This window comes from Larus michahellis, chromosome 2 (genome assembly GCF_964199755.1).
Source record: "Larus michahellis chromosome 2, bLarMic1.1, whole genome shotgun sequence".
In the NCBI taxonomy this organism is placed as follows: domain Eukaryota; kingdom Metazoa; phylum Chordata; class Aves; order Charadriiformes; family Laridae; genus Larus; species Larus michahellis.
Window position 1 is genome coordinate 149,497,470 of NC_133897.1, and position 22,037 is coordinate 149,519,506.

The 22,037-nt window shown below is 38.5% G+C and overlaps 1 protein-coding gene across 1 annotated transcript in view; it reads right to left on the reverse strand.

Annotated features, from left to right (window-relative positions):
- The window catches only part of ANGPT1 (angiopoietin 1), a 169,486-nt gene that overhangs the window by 141,709 nt on the left and 5,740 nt on the right, over window positions 1-22,037 (reverse strand). The gene's annotated exons all lie outside the window — the stretch shown is intronic.

Sequence of the window (22,037 nt, forward strand, 5' to 3'; positions counted from 1 at the left end):
TTTTTACTTAATGCGGCCTTTCATTTCCCTTTTTCTTCCTCACTCAGTATTTGCTGGTTTTGTCTTTAACTGCCCAATTAGCTACATAAACATGAAGAACGTTATAATTTAGATTCATATCTAATAAGACATTTAGGCATTTGCACCCTAAATTCTGAAGGTAAAAGGATACAACCTTGAGGACAATGTTTGAACTCAGAGACTGAGCCTAAGTTCTAGCACTTGAGACTTGGTACTTACTATTTATCAGGAAATAGTACAGTACAGAAATATGTTTCACTCCTTTGTGGTGTTTAGATAGTTTGAATCATGAGTTGAAAAGATGTACCCTTATATACTTGACACCATCCCTTAATCACCATCCTGGAAGTATTTAGAAGACAGGTAGACATGGTGCTCTGGGACATGGTGTAGTGGTGGTTTTGGCAGTGTTAGGTTGACGGTTGGACTCAAAAACTTCAAGGTCCCTTCCAACCTGGATGAGTCTATGATTCTGTGATTCTACAATTCTATGAGATCAGGAGCCCAAATATATTCTTTTCACAAAATACATCCAGAAATATTCTTAAAAAGCCGTGATTAGGCTTTAGATATTCTATTATAAGCCAAAGCTGTGTTGGCACCTTTCTGATCTTTATAAATTGGCCCAATGAATACAACACTCTAACATAGAGTATGAGACCCCAAGTGCCTTCTCAGCAGGAGGGCATTTGGTCCTCCATCTTCTATATCACACCTTACCTGCATACAGGTCAGGCTGACTAAAGTTCTTAAATAGGTCTTTTTAAATCATTCAAAAGATTACAAAGTTAGTAGAGGTTTTTGATTAGTAAATTGTGAGAGACAAGATGTTATCTCTGTTTAGGAATATTTTTTATTCATTAGAAGAATGTAGTTTCTTATTAAAGATAAACCCATTTAGAACAATAAGAACCTGTTTAAAATGAGGAGGACCTTAATACTATCACTGGTCCTTCCATTTACACTTGTATGCAACCCTGGATCCATTATAGGTTTAGCTGTCGCCTTCACTAAATATGCCCTATACGTTAGTCTGTAGTTTTAAGCTGTCCTGTAATCACCTCAGTGATGTTAAAGCTAACAACTAACATTCATTGGCACTTTTGTTTAAGAGATGACCATAATGAGTCTTAAGCATATTCTTAACATTAAACTTTAACTTTAGTGTTGCTGAACAGAATTTGGGCCAAAAAAAACCCCAAAAAAACCCACCCCCAAACCCAGTAATAAGCATAATAGTTCCTGCTTTATCTGAGACACTTCATTTAGCTATTTATAATATCCTCTCTTTTGCAAAAAAAAATATTATTTTGATGTTTCTTTTTCATATCCATCTTAGTAATTGCATACTGTGACATGCAATTCTGAGGGTGTCTATTGAGCAGCAAATATATCTCTATTCTTGGTAATGAAAACATGGACTGTATTGCATCCTTTGACAGGTAAAAAAGTTTACGATAGAAACTCAACCACATCACACCGCTGTTTTTTTTCTCTACATTTTTTTAAAGGTCAGGTAAGGTCTCCGAATTGATTTCTGTGCCTCTCAAAATTTTTAACTGCTTTCCTGCTCATTGAATTTTAATAGTATGCCTGAAAATAAAAAATGGGGTTCTAAATCTTTGTTTCGAAGGCAGTTTTTCCACTGCACTGTCCTATCCCAAAAAGCATTATTTCAGTTAACGAGGGTTAAATGGCATATTTAAAGAAAGGGTGTCGCAGAGCCCCGTCCCGCTGCAGTGCATGCGGTCCTCTCCAGGACCTCTCCCTACTTCAAGGAAGCTCGCTTGAGATACCAAGGCTGCGGCTTCTCTCTCAATTCAGGATTGAGAGAGAGAGCAGCAGAGTGGGATGATGAGTGATTTTTTCCTAAATAATGGGTGGCAGTGCCAGTACTTGCTGCCCCATGTGCTAGGACAGCGATAGGAATTCAGGACAAGCAGTTTTATACAAACAGCCACTGCCTGGGTGATCAGAAGATCCAAGAGTCCAAACAGACTGGACTAAGCAGGACAATATCTAACCTTTATTTCCCCTCATATTAGATCATTCACTGGAAAGTTCAGAAAATTCAGAGCCTGGTAAAACAGCAACAAAGTCTGAGAGAAAGACTGTTTCACAAGCTTCCTGGCTCCTCGAGCAAAAAGTATTTGAAATCTTAAGGACAAAATGCTTTTCCTGTAGGATTCTTAGCCCAGATTTTGCATAGTGAAGATGGTGATACAGTTCTTACCCAATAAACATTCAAATATTAAGATACAGTAAGCATCTGACTGTTTGGAGGCTAATCCAAATTGAACTTGAACTCTGACCTTGTCACTAAAAGTGACTTTCACCCACGTAAATTTCTGGTAATCCTAAATGCTAAGGAAGGGTAACATTCTGAATCTGCAGCCAGGCACTAAAGATGCATTTTATTATTTTAGGAAAAAAAATAATTAACCAAAACCAGCAAGCATCCACATTACTGGAACCCTAACAACCTTGTCACTTTTGTTCTGGAACTCTTTTTCATTTTCGTTTATGTCCATAAATTACACAAACCACATTCCAGTTTTAAAAAGCAACAAGCCTCATAACCATTATGAAAAGACACAAGCTCAACATGCCAAAGAATCTGTTTATTTCTGAATGAACATCTAATTTGTTTTAACTGAAATCAGTTGCCAAACTCCAGCTGATTTTAGGGGAAGTAGAATTATGAACATTGTGGAATTCCAACATAAACACATACTATACACACATCTGCATATACCCTTATGTGAAAATAACCTTGGGGTCATCAAAAATCAAGGACATGTCTTGCTCTCTAGGGCAAATCCAGAGCAAGACTTGAAATTAAACTTCTGGAGCCATTGCAAGGTACCTCAAATGTTCTTCTTCCACCTATCAGTGTTTCCAAGAGCAAAACAGCGAGAAACTTGCAGAAGTTAACAGTGCTCTGAAACTGTTTCCCCTTAAAACGATTCCAAATTATTGTTGTAAGAATGCTTTCTGAAGGAAGTTCAAATACAAAGTTGGAATGGAAACCCGCTTTCCAGGCAGGATTTGTCACCTCCATTTTCAGGATCCCGTGTGGACCAACACAAAGGCTTTTTCAGGCTCCCAATTCTGCAAAGCGCCACTGAATGCATTCACAAGGACCCGTGACCCAGAAAGTCCTGGGATTGCCAGCTGCAAAGGTCCAGACTCCCAGGTCCTCCAAGGTTAGCGAGATCTTGGCTCCATTTCAGCCTGGACAGACATGAAGCCAGGAGTTTTGAAGCTCGTGGGAGCCATAGCATCCAAGTGCCAAGGTTTCTGGGTCAGCTTTGACTCCTAGGCACTCCAGCTCCTCCGCACCCTGGGATCTCAGGGAATCCAAGACCTGCGGCACAAAGCCAGCTCATCAGACTGGCTGTTTCAGAGCCAGGATCACATTTCCTTTCACAGATAATTATGAATAATAATTCCTGATCAAACTGAAACCTAAATGCTGGAAAATTCTTGAAACTACCTGAATAATAGAGTGAGAACTGGAAAGTTACCTGTAACTAATGACCAAAGGAAAAAAATTAATGAGGAAATAAAACTATACCATAAAGAACAGAGGCACTTGAATAGATCATCTAATGTGAAGTTATAATAAAGAAAAGGAGAACAAGGAAGAAAGACAGAAGGCAAGTAGGTGGTAAAGAAAAGGATGAAAAGTAAAGGCAATCTCTGTATGGTCCTACAACTGAATAAACTTTCTGCTTCAGTTTTCCATCAAAATATTTATATGGAGATTAGGGATGCAGATGGTTATTTAACATCTAGAAAAGGAAGTTTCTGCCATCAAATGAAAACAATCCCCAAGCGCTTTAACAAAGGCAAGTGGTTGCAAACATTCCCCATCTAAATTCTGAAGCAATTTTTACATTAAATGTAATTTAAGAAATATAAATTTTTATACCTTTATTAATTTGGGAAAGTAACCCCATCATATTTGGGATCAAATGGAGACTAGACAAGTACATGACAGGACTAGACAAGAAGGAGACTAAACAAGTACTAGACAAGAAGCAAAATTCAGTTTGTTACCAAGTATGTTGAAACCAAAATCTGGCTTAGAGCATCTGTGAGGTATTTCTGATATCCCCTTTGCTAGGCGTTCCAAGACTTCTGGGAAAAAAATAATTATTTTTGTTCTATTCCTTACGCACTTGCTCTTGGAGAGAGCATGCTGGGCTAGATGTAGCTTTGATTTGACTCCATATAGCTGCTGACATGCTTCTTATTTTTAAATGGGGGAACTATTTATGAAAGAAGAAAAATGGTCAAAATAACTGTTCGTTTTACGTCAGCAGTACCTTGGTTGTTAAATTTTTAAAATTCAGACATAAATGGAGAAGTATAATAAAGAGATTGTTTTTTTTTTTAATTTATCCTTCATAGCTGTCATTTCTCCTCATGGGAAATGCAATAAAAGTAATTCACACTGAATACCCTAACCCTGTAATATTTCAGCAGATAATGATGATAAAAATATTGATATCAGTACAACTTTAATGATTTGTTAAGGAAATGATCAAAGACACGAGGAACTAAAAAGAATGTATAAAGTGTTAATAGAGTTCTTACTTGGTTAATGTTGAGACCAACCTTATTTAATAGTGCTGTTAATGAGTTTGACACACACACAAAAATAGTTTTAATGTATTTTACTGGTGCCTAAACATAAGGACATAATGTAGATGGACAAAACACTACATTAAAGCATCTGACGGGAAGAAGTGGATGATGCTGAAATCAGAAGATCGTAGGAGAGAGACCTAGACATTGATGATGTCATGTGTCTGCTAGAAAAGGAATATGTCATCTTTATTAGCTGAAGTTTTCTAAAGACAGAAAAATGTAGAGACAGGACTAATTTGTACAATTTTGAATGTCTGCACTCAGGTTATATAAACAAGTGCAGAAAAGTGCTACCGTGCTGACTGGAAGCACGAAGAACTAAACTGGCAAAAAGTTAAAAGGGATCAGCCTATTTTACTTAGCAAAAAGAAGTATGATTGTTCTCAGCAAAGGTGTTGAAGTTCAGTGTATGTGCATCTCTTCATGCTGCATAACCTCTTGATAGACGTGAAGAATAGGAAATTCAAGATTTAAATCACGCTATTAATTCCCCCAAATCTGATAGAATGAGAATAGCATTTAATGGCAAGAGAAAACTGTGCTAAACTTAAACAAAAAATGTGTTACTAAGAGCAATACCTTGCCCTCGAAGCAATAGAGGCCAGTATTAGTATGATGGATACATATAAATTTGTCAGTGCTTACGTCAGAACTATTATATGTCTCAATTTTCACTATCGTCAGGTAAAAAATTTATATTTTCTAACAGGATAGTTAAACAGGACACTCTGACACATTATTTCTGCTGATTTTAATATTATGCCAACTTTCAACCAAATCAGCCTGTGCTGAAGATGCGCATTTGTGATGCAGCTAACTAACATTATTTCTGAAGTCAATTTTAGTGGATTCTATGACAGTAAATAATAAACAAAATGTGATAAAAGGATTCTTTCAAAATATATACCCTGTCATTTGAAACTCTGTTGTTTTGAGTATCATTCAATATCTTTCTGATACAGCATTTGCGAATTCCTACGTGAGACACAATCCTTTTTGCATCTTACTCTTCAAGATAGTATGCTCAACTAGCACAATTCAAGTATTTCTGGATCATAACTGGAAGGTAAAAAAGATTATGTATATCTCAAAGGTTCTCTTGTGCCAAAGGGATACTGACGTCTGCCAAACTGTCTTTGGATCATGTGTTTAAATGAGAAGAAAGTATCACTTTTTCAGTCTCTCCCTGGTATGGTAAGTATCTGAAAGAAAAGTTGGCCTCACCAGAATTTAAACTACCTTCAGATGAAAGCTGATGTGATCTCTCAAAATCTCCTATGCTAGTAGTCATTGTTAATTCAGACTGTATTCACCACCCCAGGGTCACTTCTCATCATAGTCCCTTGGACCAGGCAACCTAATTATCTTTGGATGCCTTCATGCAATGGAGTTTTCCCCCTGCCTTCATGTAAATCATTCTGGGTGTTGCCCAAAGAAGGAGCCTTGCAGCTGGCTATGAGTCTCTTGGGCAACAAATGCAAAACATAAAAGTAGAACAAAAATGAAAAACAAGCATGCATTGAAGTTACTGACAATTTAAATCATGAATATGCTTGGAACCATGTGTTCAAAATTATGTGTACGTATGCAGAAGAAAACAATGGCTGTTCTGCGTGTTGTTACATTGTGTTGAACTCAGAGATGCTATACTGATCTACAGCCAACGTAAGCGGAAACAAAGCAAGGCCAGTGGATATTCCAGTAAGCATAACAAGAAAGAGAGAGTATCTTAAGTCACTAAGAGAAATTAATCAAAATCAAATAAGCATTAACATTCCCTAGCCTTGATAATATAAAAAAGGATATTAAAATAGATAATACTACAAGTTCACATAAAAGCTTCTTTTACTGTTGCAAGGAGTGTTTGAGGTATTGACTTAATCATTTATCTTTAGTGGAAAAGTCTTCTACAATTTTTCAGACACAATAACATTGTTCCTTGGAATTTTCTTATCTTTCCTTCTTTCTACAGAAAATTTGATGTGTTTTCTACTCAACAGTGGAGTAGTGTCTTTACTGCTGATGTTCCTTACATTTTTACCAAATTTGTTTGCGCTTATGTATTTTAATAGTTCATTCCCTTACAAGCTATGTAACAGAGATAACAGTGGCTTGACCTGACAAGCTAGCTCTTCCAAACTAGAAGACATTTGAAAAAAATGTAAATCAAACAAAAGTATGCTATTCTAAATATTTATATGAAGACAGCTTTTCTAAGATCTACAGTAGAAACCATGCGGAAACATATGAAGAGTCAGCTAAAATTGTACACAGCATAGTAAACGTGTTAAATTTGGAAATCTGCACATAAGAGCAATATAGAAAATCACACTGCTTTCCTTTATGTGTCTGAAAATTCACGCAGTGTGAGTTTAGGCAAATATGTAGCAACATCAGTTTCACTCATAAAAAAATCAATTAAATATCCATATTTTCATAGTTTTTTGTTCTGCAACGAATGGCATTTTGCCTGGGACCCAAGTAAAAAAAAAGTATCAAACAACACAAGAAGAGCATTGAGGAATTTGGTCCAAAACGCTGTGTAGAGACAAATCCCTTTGAAAATGTTCATATTTTGTAACCGTTTTACAACAAACCCATCTCTTGCTCTTATTCCACTATCTCTGTTCGAGCTATGCTACCGCAAGCTTGATGCAAAGTGAATCCAGTTGGTGATTTTTGCACTGAAAATGAGCCCTATTTCATGCATTCGGTTTTCGCTTTCAGTTGTAAGCGGAAAAGCAGGAGGAGGTCTATTGATGGGATGTGTACTGGAAGGAAGCAACTTCCCACCCAGCTCCGCAGCACCCCAGTGCCCAGACCCGTCCTTTGAGTCTGCTGTGGGTCTGCAGGCCAGCCTGGGACATGCAAGTGCTTGACTTACTGCAAGCAAAGCAAATTTATCTCAAAAGCAAAGAGACCAAGCAAAGAGCTGAGCATACATATGTGTGGGAACCGACTTTGTCTTAGGTTCAGGAGTCATTCTTTGATGTCTGCACTGGTAAAGAGTTTATAGGACCTGTTGAATGCTCGTTTTAGTCCTTAAAAAGATTATGGACAAGTGGAAAAAATAAATAAAATAAAATAAAATAAAATAAAATAAAATAAAATAAAATAAAATAAAATAAAATAAAATAAAATAAAATAAAATAAAATAAAATAAAATAAAATAAAATGAGACTCTAGAGAAACTGCCTCATTTTGCAACCTGAAACCTGGCTAACAATGTGGAAGTTTGTTGACTTTGTTGACTTAGTAGTCACAACACTGCACTACATACTGTCTGATCTGGGGCTGCTCTCATTTTGGAGAACTTTGAAAATTTTTAACAGGTCTAATTTTCAACAGTTGTTGATGCTGTAACTCCTGAGAGATGAGCATTGCAGCTTGTGCACCCTGATTATTAGTTATCTTTGAAAATGTAATCTACTTATGGATTTTCAATAACGCTAAATATCCACCTACCCTGTTGAAGTCAGGGGTAGCTGTCACACCCCCTGTGAAAGACAGATTTTACATTTTTCACATAATATATTTCTCTGTTCTGAATGTACAGGAGCCTCTAGACTTCAAACAACATATATTAAAGGGAAAACAAATAAAAAATTGCTTCAAAACTACTGTCAAACTGTGTGATTTTCCTACTGGTGATTAAGCAAAGGATTTCAATGTACATTCTTTATGTGAAATAATACAAGGTCGATATATTTCATCAATCATTTAGATAAGTTTCTAGTATGATTTATACAAGGTGGCTCATGCTCTGTGTTTTACCTGTCATCACGTTGAACCTCAGTGGAGAGTGATTTTTTTGCTAATAAATTATACAGGACATTGTAAGGCATTTTCAGCAAATTTCAGATTTTACTTTTAATTTTAAAAATCAGTGTTGTTAGATGTTCCTGTATGTTCTTGACCGTCATGGGAAGCAACGGGCTGTAACATAACAAGATCTTCTCAGTTCAAGAAAGGTCTTTACTTGCTAAGAAGAGGAAATGGGTCTCGGTTTAACAACCAGAAGCAGATGTCATATGGTTTGGCTTGTCCGTGTGTAGTGCTGAGTATACAGTGCCGTATAGCCCCACTGCCCCTTTGTACATCAGGTTGTGTGACCAGGGCTGGTCTCTTAAGAAAGCAAAAAAAAAAAAAAAAAAAGAAAAAAAAAAAGGCCACTTTGGAAATTGAGTGAGAAAATCAAACTGCGTGCACGTGTGCAGGAACTCTGGCCGGGTTAGTTTTCATTCCAATGAAGTGGGCAAATCCATGGAGGCATGGGGTTTGATGCATTGAGGCTTTGATGCAAGCATGAGCATCCAGATACCTGGCTGAGTTAAAGCAACACCATTCCACTACTCTAGGTTGAGCGGTGTCGATTTACAGCAGCTATGAAATTAGCCCATCCTTTCTCTGCCACAAAAAATAAAATGAGATGTGTAACCTGAGATACCTATCTTTATTAGTGTGAAAGATTCCGATAGCTATCATACAAACACCGAAGCTGCCTCAAGTCTTGGTTTTATTGTTGGCTGTACTTAGATTTCCCAAGTGTCTAAAGGTACATCAGCTACCCCTGGTGTACCTTGGGTTTTCCACTGGATAAAGAGAACAAAATTAATGCCATCGCTAAGCCTTCTGATTGCTATCAACCTCTTTTCATTGATGCCTGTAAAATGTGTTGAGATCCTGAATACAAAAGGTTATGGAAGTATGAACAATTGCTGACATTATTTAAAAAATTAATGCAAGACTATAAAGCGATTATGGAGCCTCTATTAGTATTAAAGAGCTATAATAGAGAGCTGCACTGACCTTATGGCATGAACACTAGTTCTTTCCTAATGCTAGAAATTAAGCCAGCAGAGTTTGATACGCAGTCTCGACTGCACTGAAATTACTTGAAGTTCTGCCTTTGACTTCACTATACCTAGCATTTCATCCTAGATGTTTTATTTATATCTGAAAATGTAAATAAACTGTTGTTCGTAGTTTGAAACATAATCATTCTAACATTTTCTTCTCAAGTTTGTCAGTAATTCTGTAATTCTGTAAACTTTGTTGCAAGATAAAAATCCTGTAAATGTTTACTGCAATTGCATTTCACCCATATTAACAACAGGTTTGTTCCTGCTCTACTGCATGTTGTGTTTAATGTACATTATTCAGTTGTGACTAATTGTGAAGGACAAGTGATTTAATTTCGGTATTTTTATCTGTGATCTGAAATTAAAATAAATATTGAAAATCTTCATTATTTGCTTCCAGGCAGTAATACTATAGACTATCTATCTTCTGCATTTAGAAATTGGGCAAACTATTTAATTCCACATACAAAAGAAATCCCAAAGGAAGGCAATAACAGCCAAATTTTGTTTGGAAAGTATATCTTTAATAAACAATCATTTTGCAAAAAGCACTATACAGAAGAATCACAGACACCTGAATTTCCTCATTTGTTAGGAAAGGTAGCACAGGCTGAAAAATATTAAGAGGTTAAAAATTCAATCAGACAGAGAGATTGTTTATGAGGAGGGACACTCAAGTTGCTTCTAACATTTTTTAAATTTTACCTGGCCACCTTCGCAGTAGGATTTTTTGTCAGCATGTCGCAGCGTACAGAAATACTAAAGTAAAATGCACATGGGCTTGGTGAGGGGCATACGGTATTAAAAGGCATTACCATGAGAAGATGCCAGAGGGGTGACATATAGCCCTGTCAGCCAAGTCACGCAGGCTCCACCAAGTTCGGAAAAAAAGAGTCCCTGGTTTTTGGATCATCTCTGCAACATCCAGATACGCATTTCTAGCATATCACTAAATGAAACAGTGGAATATTATCATGTGTTCTAATTTTTTGTTTCACAACATAATTGCTATAAGAGCTTTTTCTTAAGCAGTTTGAAGATTCCTTTTTCCATTAGCACAAACTAAATTAGCCAGCTAAAAAAAAATATTTTTCTTAATTAAACCAAAAACCAGGGCAGCGGAAGAAAAGTTACAAATAGTTCTCTTTGAACTCAGATGTCTCTCGTTCAGTGGGGACAGTTTGCATGATCTTTTCTGTATCAACAACATTCCACACGCATATTCTCTCTATCTTTTTCAGAAAAAGAAAAAAAAAAAAAAAAGGAACTGCAGAAGCAACTGTTCCCAGATAAACAGGAGGACACCAATAGAGCGCATCCCTGTTCTAACATCTCCACCGCGCCAGCACATGTATATTATACTTCGGCTTCTCATTCACATCCCAAGATAATACTGGAACTTGATTCTACTTTCACTCAAGTCAGCCCGAAGGCAGCCGCTTTGTAGCAGTCTGCTGATTTTCTCTTTATCAGCAGGAAAACGTTTTCCAATGATACTTCTTTCAGTTTATGAAAAGCTCAGTATTACTTTATAAATAGGTAGATAAGAAAGAGACAGATAATATCATTTAACTAAGAATTCTAACCTTTCGGATGAAAAGCACAACCTTTTTGTTTGCAGATGTTGCCCTCTGTCACGTGGCTTCTTTTACCTGAGGTCTCAAGCCCTCAGGTCTCTCTATCTAGGTTATATCTGCCACGTAGTAATTCTGTCACACAAACATCTCATGGAAATGTCCAAATAATCTGCAGAAAACATCAAAATATAGGATTTTTCTATTTTAGAACATTTCAGAAGAAGAAACCAAAACATTTCCTGTCTGGCTTCAGCAAAAGAAACCCGAAAAACACAAAAGTCCCCTGAAAATACAGAGCAGACTGAAGCCAAGACTGGGTCTAAATTAAGGTAATCTTCCTGATGAGTTTAAGTGCTCCTGTTTCAACAAGTATATCGTTCTTCTTTGGTGTTTGGAGGGGCTGGAGAGAGGGATATTACCAATAGGCAAAGTTGTATTTAAGTTCTTTTTGACATGAACAAAAAAGGAAATACTGAAAATGTCTTCATAAAATTGTTCTCATGAGATGTACATCCCACTTTCAGGCCTGGGGAGGGCTGGGAGAAGGCTGTGCACAAAATAAAATCTGTAGACAGAATCCTATCCTCAAATGAACAAAAAAATCTGAGCTTGTCTGCTTCTCACAGACTGGGCTTGAGTCTTCTTTCAGCTGCAGCAGATTGACATTGGCATCGCTCCACTGATGCCATTGACATGATTTCTGACTTTTACTGCTGTTCCAGGTCTTTCTAAAAGTGGGGTTTTTTGTACTCTAAAGCCACCACTGCACGTGGCGTTAGCTGTTATCTTTCTAGGCATGCAGAGAAAAAAAAATGGCGGGGGATAGAGACCGTAGTATCATCTCAGTTCTTGATGTGGTACCCCACAAATTTATGCTGACACAATGCAGTGATTGTAGAGCATATTGTGAGGAAACACACCATCTGTTTTCTGCCTCTGCTTTTCTATAAATAACAGACTTCAGTCTCTGTGGGTGCCAGGCTGGCGTTTTGCAACATACCCCTCCATCCCTTTAAAATTCCTCCTGACCATCTGGGAATTTCCTGTTCTGCCAAATAGGTTTTGTCCGGACAGAGCTGAGGTCTGTCCGTTACCATTAAGAAATCCTCTTACATTAGGGCAGAGACATTTTGAAGTAGGTGAATCCAGAAAGCCAGTGCCAAAAAGTAGACCTGGAACTTCTGCCACCCCTGAAAGTGCCAGGGGAAGGAGGGGGTGAGGGTTCAGCTTCAGCCGGCTGGGCCTGAGGTTGGGAAATGCCCTTTCTTGGACAGGAACTGAGCTCACATTTTTACTGCTGGTTCACTGTGAGCAGCATCAGGCCAAGCTCCGCAGGAATTCGTTAGCATCACACTTAGGGTGAGAGTTTTTCAGTTTCTAATCCTCTCAAGGCTGTTTAGTGATAATGGTTTGGGTTTGTGGAATGTGTTGAAAACCTCCTTTGGGTTCATGTTCCCATAGGAAATTCCTGTTTTTTCTGGTCATACTTTTTGGTAAGGGCTCATTCTAGCAACACCTGGAAAACACGTGATAGCAATACAAGACAAAGCCTGATCCACTCTGATAGAAAAAACACTGAGCAATTCTGACTTAGGATGTGAAGTTCTCTCACAATATAAAGCTTGTATTGCATTACGAGTAGTATTCTAAAAATAATCTTGCTGCAGCTTTCTTATACTCTTTCAGAAGGATTTTACTATGGAAGTGAAAGCATGGCAGCATTCAAAACCACAGTGACATAACTAACACAGAGGTGTTATCTTAAAACTTAAGAAGGAGGAAAATGGGAAATTTACCCTAAAACACATTTCCAGTGTTCCATCATGGTGAGTTGTAGCCCAGAGAAAAAAAACAAGGCCAATTTTAGTGACAGAGAACCAAAGAGTTTTGATCGTAATTTCAGGAGCCCTGCGTGATTTCAGCAGCAAAATAATGAATGAAAATGTTAAAACAGTCTTCAAAAAAGCACAAAAGGGAAAAAAGATGTCACACTTGGTTCATATTTACAAATCAAGAATTCATGTCGTATCTTCATGCACATAACAGTACAACAAAAAAAATTCAGTCTTGCTCAATTCTGCTTCTAGGAAATACCCCAGGGGGTCAGTGGCCAAATTACTAGATGTTTCCAAGATGTGTAGGAGTGTTAAATCGTGCATCAAGGAACCTTTTTTTGTTTCGGGGTTTTTTTTCTCCATTTCATGGGTTCCTAATGCAGTTTTTTTTTGCAGGGAGCACTGGGAGGCATTAAGGTAGAAGGTAAAAACTGCAGCTTCTTTTGGCTTACTGGTTTAACATTAAAGAAATACAATTGGTAAGCCTAGTTTTAAGAACCCGAATTCCACAAAAATGCTTATACTTCTGTCTCCATTTATTTTATAACTCTTTTTAACGTTGGTACATCCATTACACTTTAAAAGTCAATATATAAATATGTTGTATAATCACTTAGAATCATAGACTCACAGAATCACAGAATTATCTAGGTTGGAAGGGACCTTTCAGATCATCGAGTCCAGCCATTAACCTAACACTGACAAAACCCATCACTAAACCATATTGCTAAGCACTACCCCTACTCGTCTTTTAAATACCTCCCGGGATGATGATGCCACCACTTCCCTTGGCAGCTTCATCCAATGCTTGATAACCCTTTCAGTGTAAAATCTTTTCCTAATATCCAATCTAAACCTTCCCTGGCACAATATGAGGCCATTTCCTCTTGTCCTATTGCCTGTTACTTGGGAGAAGAGACCGACCCCCACCTCTCTACAACCTCCTTTCAGGTAGTTGTAGAGAGCGATAAGGTCTCCCCTCAGCCTCCTTTTCTCCAGGCTGAACAACCCCAGCTCCCTCAGCCGCTCCTCATAAGACTTGTGCTCCAAATGCCTCACCAGCTTCATTGCCCTTCTCTGAACTTGCTCCAGCACTTCAATGTCTTTCTTGTAGTGAGGGGCCCAAAACTGGACACTGTAGTTGAGGTGGGGCCTCACCAGTGCTGAGTACAGGGGGACAATCACTTCCCTAGTCCTGCTGGCCACACTATTCCTGATACAGGCCAGGATGCTGTTGGCCTTCTTGGCCACCTGGGCACACTGCTGGCTCATATTCAGCCAGCAGTCAACCAACACCCCCAGGTCCTTCTCTGCCAGGCAGCTCTCCAGCCACTCCTTCCCAAGCCTGTAGCACTGCATGGGGTTGTTTTGACCCAAGTGCAGGACCCGGCACTTGGACTTGGGCTTTGGCCCATCCATCTAGTCAGTCCAGATCCCTCTGCAAAGCCATCCTACCCTCAAGCAGGTCGACACTCCCACCTAACTTGGTGTTGTCTGTAAACTTACTGAGAGTACACTCAATCACCTCGTCCAGATCATTGATAAAGATATTAAATAGAACTGGACCAAATACCGAGCCCTGGGGGACACCAGTCATGACTGGCTGCCAACTGGATTTAACTCCATTTACTACCACTCTCTGGGCCCAGCCCTCCAGCCATTTTTTTACCCAGTGAAGATTACTCCTGTCCAAGCTGTGGGCAGCCAGTTTCTCCAGGAAAATGCTGTGGGAAATGGTGTCAAAGGCTTTACTACTGGGTAAACAACATCCACAGCCTTTCCCTCATCCACCAAGTGGGTCACCTTGTCAAAGAAGATCAGGTTTGTCAAGCACGGCCTGCCTTTCATGAACCCATCCTAACTGGGCCTGATGACCTGGTTGTCCTTCACGTTCTGCATAATTACACTCAGGGTGATCTGTTCCATAACCTTCCCAGGCACCGAGGTCAGACTGACAAGCCTTTAGTCACCCTGATCCTCCTTCCAGCCCTTCTTGTGGATGGGTGTCACAATTTAAATACATAATCTATGGGATGGGTGTCACACTTAAGTACATAATTTATTCACTCAGTGTATACGTAATGATAATGGAATATTTCTATGTTTTTAAGACTTATTGTTGGCCAGTACAGCATGTGCCATCATGGCTATCATACACTGGAAAAAAAAAAAAGTATCTACGGTAATATGATACCGTAGGTGAACTGTGCAAGGAATTATAATTCACTTTTTTTTTTATTCTTTGAACTGTTGTGACATTTTTCTCCATAGGAAGGCTTCTATAGGAAGTCTCTGGGTTTCCCATTCTCACCCATTTATCCAAAAGTATAAAATGGACGTATGCTTGTTTAGAGTAACAGAACATTTCCCACTTGGTTCTACCTCCTGTTGAAGTCTACTGAAAAGTAGCTGCATGCTTGTGATAACACTCTCCAATGGTGAAATGAAAACAATTTATTTTGTAGGGGTAAATCGTGTAATGTGCCAGATGTTTCCTGGAAAGTTCTGAGTACCATCAACTCAAAACAGGACCCTTGGCACTTGCGGGGTCAAGTCTTTAGATCATGCAAAATCTAAAGCTGGCAAATTTGGGCAAATGCCTTTCTAGGATTCCTGACCCCATCACAGACTCATCACAGGCTCATCACAGACTCTCCGTGGTGCTTGCTTGACGCTAATAAGTTATTTCTTCACTTAATGGTCAAGTATACGCAGCAGACACAAACATTACTTTTGAGGTTGTCATTGACAGTTGCAAGAGCATTCCTTGTAAGAGAGTGACGCGTTGGTGATCACCTGCACTGCCACACATGGCATTCTGGTTCTACCCAACATTTCAGCTGGGGTCTGTCTGCGTTTCAAATACTTTAATAACCAGCAAAATTTGGAGACTTCACAGTTTCCGCATGAAAACATGCTGCTGAATAACTTATTTGCCTTATACGCCTATATTTTTCTTAAATTTAGAAAGACATTTTTTCTATTTTTTTTAAATGAAAACAGTCTTATTTTTAAAAAAATCTTCTTCAGCTATCATGAAGTTTTCTTCAGCAGACCGTAATACTGCTGAAATACATAGTATTACGGTCTTTATAGGGCCACACAGCCAGTAATAGTTTACAACTACATTGTTTCAGGGCATGTTACTGAACACAGTGCTGTACACCAGAGTAATTTTTCAGACTTTTCTGTCACTGCAGGACAAGTTATCTTCTTGTGTGTGCTTTAGTGACATGTTGATACCTTGGGCAGCACACAAATTTATGGATTACAACAGCAACCTTCACCCTTCCTGTCAGACTTTTAATGAAAATCCTCTATCAACCTCAAATAGACAGACTTCTTGCTCTGAAGCACCACCCCCACCTCCCACCTTATATTTAGCCTTTCCAATCTTTCTCCAGGTCCCTCACACTTTCTCTGAGATGACCCTTTCCAAGAGGCAACCCTCTGCAGTTACAAACTCATCTTCAGTTTCCTTGGGAGTTACCTGTCCCAGCACTATTTTATGGAATTCAAAATCATAAAAAGACACTTGAAAAAGCTACGTATATTCCTATTGCATTTACAGTTTACCCAACCCCCAAACTCATCACAGATATTTCACATAGTTTATTGAAACATTACATTGTGTCTTTAGAGCAGTGTATGTAAACACGCAATGAGGTGCAGGCATTTTGCCAGCGAGGCGCGATGCAGAAACTCAACTAATACCCTGGTTTCAGGGAAGTCAGTGGAGTGTGAAACAAAGGCAGCAAAACTCAGCTAACGAGGATTTGAAACCACTCACCAACGGGATACTTCCTAGTTGCAGACAGAGCCAGGTATTATATATTTGTACAGTGACTGGCACAAAGGCTCATCAAGCAGATCAAACTATAAAAATTTATCTTTTACGAATCATTATTGAATTCATTGAATTCATTCATCCTTCACCTTTAATAACCCTTTTGCCTTGTGTCCCTCTGCAAATACAATTGTCTTGCTTATGCTTCCCTGCATAAAACTCTGTTATTGTAACAGGTACAAATAATTCTTTAACAACTGACATGAAGGCAAAGGCCATAATGGTTGAGCTGTACGATGTCACGGAGGTAAACAATGTCAGAGGAATATACAAAAGGATATTTATTGCATCAGCCAGAATTCTTGGAAAAGCCAAGAGATCAAACTGGATCATTCAAGAAAAATGTGAAGAGAAACAACCTTAATCATCGCCTCCGTAGTTAACAGGCTAAAGTGATAAAGAATTTTGCAGTCCATATCTCCTCTGCACAAAAATAGTAACACAGAAAAACTTTCTAGCAGAGCATTGATGGCCTTTCCCATTAACAGGATAGAAGTGACGCAGGGAAGATAGGTGGCCCTTGACCATTTATCTCTACTATGGTAAGTCACACACAGAGTGAAGTATGAAGTTTTAGCCAAGTAACAAAGGGGAATAGTTCATTCAGGAAGAGATTAGGTCATCTCTTTGAGCAATTTTCCCTCTAAGCAGATCCTCAAAATTCCAGGCACAGCACCAAAGGCATCATGGTTTAGGGGCTGCCCGTTACTGTGTTGACTTGCTGATGTGGCCTAGAAGGCCACAGGAATTTCCTGATGAATTAAGACTGTAGAGGGTAAATATTTAACTATGACACAAATAAATATACTTAATACTTAAATGATAATGGCAGTGATTCTAAATCCTCATTTCAGCTACTTTTATCTACATACGAATGCCCAATTTTCAAAGACTGTAGCAGTCTTCATTGAGTCCTTCAGTGTTGGAGGAGAATTCAGAGAACCGGGTTGTATATAAAGTGTTTGTGTGAAATTTCAGAAATATGAAGTCATTCCTACACAGGTTTTCCACAGAAAACATTAGGTTTTTTAGGAGAACTAGTGCTCTGGCAGTGATAGGGAGTTAATTGTCTGAAGATCCTTGCCTTCTTGAGACACAAACATGCGTCTCAGAAGACAGAACAGAAAGGTATGTAACTGATCCTATTATTCACCCTCACTGTTACCTACACACTGAGCTGAGGGGAGAGTTTTAAAAAAGAAATTTATTTAATACAGTTTTCTTTCCTGCAAGACTTCTGCATGAGAACTAAAACTCCCAGAAGATAATTATTGCTAAAGCTATGCGAAAGTGAAAATCAGCACATTTATATAGAGCAATAGGTCGTTTAATCCAAACTGAAAATTCATTCAATATAATGCTTAGGAAAAAAATTACAAAATCATAATTTAACAACAACTACATTATTTTTTCCTAAATCTCCAGTGTGCAAGACCATATTTGCAGACAAGAGATTCAGAAAGAAAAATAAAGTTTTATAAGCATAGGCTGACAACTTTAAAACATTCATAAATAATATGATCCAAAGGGCAGGCAACTCTACCACAACCCCGAAGATAAATGTAAAAGCATCTCTAGAGATTGTACTAGGACTGCTCCTTGGATTTTTGTGGGTATTTAAAATGTGTTCTGTGGATTTGAAGTGCATTAAAGGTCAAATATTAAAATATATCTCAAAATAGTAAATTTACATATTGACAATCAGATTTTTTTCACCTACAGTCAGGAAGTAAAAACCTCACTCTGAAGGCTGGAGAGCCTTTGATAATGACTGGAAGTTTGTTGTAACATTTAAAATAGGGGGCAGAAGCACTCAAATGACACCAGTGCTTTTCTCTTTGAAGCCCTGCAAGTTCCCTCTGCAGGTTTAGGCTGGTGTGGATCACAGATGAGGAAACTAAAGAGCATGGCCTCCTAAACAATGTTATTCCCAGGACAGAAGTTTCATAACATGGATAGTATCTTTCAAGAAAATGGTCTTGCACACAGAAAGCTTTTGAAGGAAGTTTAAATGGGAAAAAAGGCAGGGTTAGTCTATAAATGGTACATCAGCCTGCAGCAGAAATAGTTTTTAGACTCAAAATTGATTAGCACCAATCTGATCATCTATGCTCTAGCATGAAAGAAGCCGTGCTGTCAAAATGAGACAAATTACCTTCTAAGGTCGTCTGCTCATACTGCCAGTTTTCTCCCACAGTTCTCTAGTCTTGACTTAATTTTCTGGCAGGGATGCTCAGAGTTTGTCCTATCTCCAGAGTAATCTCTCAAGCCTATTTGCCTGCTTGGTACAGCGGGAGGAGAAAGAATGCCAGGACCCAGGTCCTCGGGCAGAACAGAGTCAGAAGGGAATTCTGCTAACTGAAACAAGTGGATTTTGTTTGTTCCCATACATTCCTATTGCAGAAGGAACACCTGGTACATTATTTGCAACAAGACAACTAGACAAAACATGACAAATGGCAAGATTTTACTCCAACAAATAAAAATTCCCAAAAGACTTGGTGAAAAATTATAATGATATAGTTATGCCAAGTCCTAATAAAGAAGAAGATGCCATGCATGGACAATTCACGATCAGGTTTGTCTTGCAACTTATGCACGTGTAAGGACAGAAACATATTTGGGATGAAGAGTACAAAGGTCCAATATTTTTTCCAGGATATATGAAAATTCTTGCTTCATACACATTCTCGAAAGGAAAAAAGAAAAGGCACGCTTATAATTTATTGTCAACACAGTATGGGGACTTGTTCACACAGAATTAATGCACGTACAATACACAAGGTTTCATCTTACTACCAGGTCTTCTAGCTTTTTCGACCCAACAGGTCAATTCCAGGAGAACAGCAGATTGACTGCAGGTAAGTAGGTATAAAACATAAGAATGGATTTAAGACACAACACTTAGAAGCAGATTTCCATGTACCTTAACACCAAACACTCCAACAATCTAAATGCATGTGCACGCACACACAGCAGGGCAAGGTGTCCAAGCCAAAGGAATTCTGCAGAGTCCTTACAGAATTTTTGATCAGCCAATTTTTACTTATGGGTCTTCAACCCCAATTTTCCAACCACAAGATCATATCTGCACTTTCAGCCTATTTCTCTCTTTTTTAAGACGGGAATAGTAACACAGATGATGTGACTGACCATGTACTACCATGTAGGAGACCATTAAACTACCTTTGCTAAAACCACACCTATTCCAGCAAAAACTAGCATAATTCTCTAACTGTTATTCTTTTCTTACTGGATTATTTTTTTTCTTTTTTTCTTTTTTTCATTTCTGCTCCTACAAGCTAGTCAAGGGAGTATAAGAAATTTCTTTCAATCATGTAACTCGATGGCCTAGAATACTGATTTTCTATATGACTTCCTCTGAGGGATTATAAAATTATCTTCATCCATTCTTTTTGGTTTGGTTGGTTTGTTTTAATTCTGACAGCAAACCATTGTACAAATGTAGAATAGTGCAACTTGAGCATCTTTCCAGCTGATCCTATACCTGTCTTGCTTTGACTGTCTGTACCCCTACGTTTGTTCAATGCTGAGCGTAGCCCCACTGTTAGGTCTTGTTTAGACAAGGCAGTTGCACCAGTTTGACTTGCATCAGTTTTGAATAGGGATAATTAAACTGGTGCAAGTCCCTGGGTGGACTTATCCCAGTTTAGGAGTGACTTACACTGCTTTAGATTAACTTGATTCCTAACTAAGGTAATGTAAAGTGAATCCTGAAGTTTGTGCAGGAACATCAATGAGAATGTAGTGCAAATGTGCAACAATTTATGGCGTTTCTATGTTACCCTTCTGAGTGAATATTCACCACCCTGGTCTTTCATAACACTGTCTAAAATATGCACATGTGGTTACACAAGAATAACCTAGAGTTAAAGTACAGCTTGTTTCGTAAGAAAAAGAACCCTTCCTATGAAATATGAAACTATTTCAATTTCCTTTTCCTGATCAAACTTCAACCCTTTAACGAGAGAGGAGACCCTTACGCTACTGGGAAGACTTTAACACCAGGGCTGTTTATTCAAGACGCTTGAGCTGATGGTGCTGAAGATGAGGTTCTCAGCACAGCTAAAACCATGATACTGGTTCTAGAAGGTCCTCATTAACCAGCTCTTCCTTGTTTGCATCTTATTGCAAATACAGAGAAGAGGGACTGAACTAAGCTGAACTGTAAATTAAGATGAATACCAGCAGGTAGTTAAGTGTCTTCACCTTTCAGGGTATGCTTGCAATAAATCACACAAGTGAGCTCAGTTTTGATAAAGACAGGTTTATACAAAACGTCTGGTAATGATAGCTCTGAAAAACTAGCCATTCCTCACTGGTTTTCCTGAGAATCCGTACAAGACTAAGCTACAATGCTATTCAATTTAGAAGAATACAGGTTGGAGCAGCAGCTGCTGAAGGTGTTTTAAGAACACTGCAAGAATGAGGACCATTCTCACTGTTAGCAGGACACATATAATCCATTTACTCCACTGCAACCTGCAAAATATACTTGGCATTATAGATTCCTATTCATTCTATTTATCTACTTATTTTTTATAAATTATTTTAGTTACTCATTTTAAAACTAATTTCCTTCCAAAAGATTTTTTTAATCTCAGATCATTTTCTGCAAACTGTTAATAGCACAAAATACCTCCCACCAGAAAGACTCCAAAAACAACACAAAAAATAACACATTAAGCCTCCCAACAGCCTTGTGAAATTGAGTAGTAGTACTATATCTGTGTTAGAAAAGGGAAACAGGAATACTTAAAGTTTACGATTTCCTTGCAGTCACAAGGGAAGTCTATGCTACAGCCATAGACAGAAGTAAAGCTTAAATCCATCCCACTTAACTGAGGCATTTAAATCAGGAAGAGAGCCACTCAGGATTTCCCTGGAGCCAATAAAGAGAAGCAGGGACTTCCACAGGACAGTTCAGATGGCTAGCTCTTCCTCTGGGCTTGCTACTGTCTCTTGGCACAGCACTGAGAGATCTCCCCACAGCAAAGAAAAACCTATCTTGGGTATCTCTGGGTTTTGGCCAGAAGTTTGGGTGGGATGATGCAGGCCTAAAATACCCAGCTCTATACTTTTCCCACATGGGCTATCTTTCTTTTTTCCAAGGCACCCAGCACCGTGAAGTAGAGATTGCTTCCAAACCACAGAAGGGAATGGGAACGACGAGTTCTCAGCACCCTCGAAATGACACGCCACTTACTTTATATCAGTT